Source organism: Hyposmocoma kahamanoa, unplaced genomic scaffold, assembly GCF_003589595.1.
Source record: "Hyposmocoma kahamanoa isolate Upper Pololo Valley unplaced genomic scaffold, ASM358959v1 78, whole genome shotgun sequence".
NCBI lineage: Eukaryota > Metazoa > Arthropoda > Insecta > Lepidoptera > Cosmopterigidae > Hyposmocoma > Hyposmocoma kahamanoa.
The window spans coordinates 8,715,226-8,717,585 of NW_020653945.1; positions in this window are offsets into that span (position 1 = coordinate 8,715,226).

Genomic DNA, 2,360 nt, shown 5'->3' on the forward strand with positions numbered 1-2,360 from the left:
AAGAAAAATTCCCGAAACAGTTTGCTTTGGCCAAATTAATGAAAGCAAATAATATTAGTGGAATTATGAGAATTAAATTTATCAACCCTTATAAGCTTTTTATCAACTTTCGTTCGGAGGAATGTGCACAAACGTTCGCAGAATGTGAAGAATTTAAGAGATTAGGATGGAGGGCACAAAAGACATGGGAAGTGGGAATTTCCTACGGGTTACTGAGGGACATCGATGTAGATTTGAAAGAAGACGAACTTATGAATATAATCAAAAGCACCTCCGAAGTGGTGTCGATTAAACGCCTTAACAGACGAAGTGAGAACGGATGGCTACCATGTGAGTCTGTACGTATTGGTTTCCTTGGCTCTAACCTACCGTCATATATTTACCTATACGATCTCAGAGTAAAAGTCGATAAATATGTATTTCCAGTCACTCAATGTACCCATTGCTGGAGATTCGGTCACGTTAAGAACTTGTGTCTCTCGACAAAACCGATATGCCCGAAATGTTCGGAACGTCATGAAAATTGTGATACTATGTCATTTAAATGCGCTAACTGCGGAGGTAAACACATGGCCATAGCGAAAATATGTCACACCTATATCAAAGAAAAGAAAATACGTCAGTTAATGTCAGAGTTCAATGTGACGTACCGAAAAGCCGTAACTATGTATGTCCCTCCTCGCTCACCTTCTCCTACACGGAGCGATAAACCGGAGCAAATTCCAACGAGAAACTTGTTTTATGGCCTATCTATTCATCAAGCAAAACAAGATACGAACGCGTCATTGTTTCCTACACCCACACAGGCACGTACCTATGCCGATGCAGCTGCATTGTCTACGTCCGCACACAACAAGTCGCCAATACTTTGTTTACGTAATAAAAAGAAAAACAAGGTGCTTAACTCCCCTCAACGTAAAAACAATGCACGGAAGGTTCAAAATACTTCGGGCGAAAATATGGTGATTGCAGACTCATCAGAACCGAATTCCGAGTCGGATGAGAATTATTCAAGAAATAGTGAAAATAAGCACCAGAGGTTAATGACATTTAAAGAGTTAATTCAACGGCTGAAAGAAGTAATTCTAAACCAAAACTGTGATTTGATGAATAAGTGGAAGACACGATAGAGAACCCTCTATTATTAAAGACTGGGTTCTAGCATATATTCGCAAGTATATTTCTGATTTTACAATAGTTAAAATGTTTTCATCATTGTTTAATGGATAAATCTTTTACAAAATTATTTAATATTAATATATGTCAATGGAATGCACGTAGTTTGCGGAATAAATTAACTTTGTTTGAGCAATTTTTGATCCAAGATAAAATACATATAGCGGCTATAAATGAAACGTGGCTTGACCCGGAGTATACATTAAATCTAAATAATTATATTATTTACAGACAGGACAGAGAAATAAGTTATCGTTCGGGTGGTGGTGGTGTGGCACTTTTAATTCATCGTTCTATCAAATCAGAACAAATACAAATTGTTCATCATAATTCGGGGATAGAAATTATCTCTGCCAGGCTTTTTAACTGTGGTCAGATAGAAAATATTATCTGTGTATATTGTTCAAGCGAAGTGCGCACTAATCAGAGTGACTGGGAGAAAATATTTTCAGTGGCTAAAGAAAAAACAATCATCCTGGGGGATTTTAATGGGTTACACGTTAGTTGGTCACACAAAAACAATTACAGGGGTAAACAAATTTTTGACTGCCTTTTAGAAAGCAATTACATGATATTGAATGATGGTTCAACAACTAGATTCCAACTAGTAGAAGGGGTTCTTAGAGAATCCTCTCCTGATTTATCCATGGTATCAAGTGACCTACTACCCCTTGTGAACTGGATTGTAACCAAAGAATCGCTGGAAAGTGATCATTTAATCTTGAAGATGTCTGTCCTAGTGAAGCTAAACGTTATTATTCAAAAGAAAAGAAATTTCAAAAATGCAGACTGGCTAAAATATTCTGAATATTTAAAAAAAGCTTTTACCAACATTACTCAAATAGAAGATAATCAGTCTGCTTATGATGTATTCATTAAAACGCTTAATGAGGCGGCCGATTTGTACATTCCTTTAATTAAATATTGTCAATTTCCTGAAAATAATTTTAAACGTAAACCTTTTTGGAACCCAGAACTCTCAAAATCAGTAGCTTTACGCAGGTTAGCTTTAGCAAATTTTAGAGGCAACCCTACACCTGGTAATCATGACTTTCTGCTTGACAAGATAAGAGAATCCCAACGACTCGTGCGCATTGCAAAAAGGCAAGGTTGGCAGAGCTTTTGCGATTCTATTGATATCAAAACATCATCTGGGCAGATCTGGGATAAAATGCGTTGGTTCA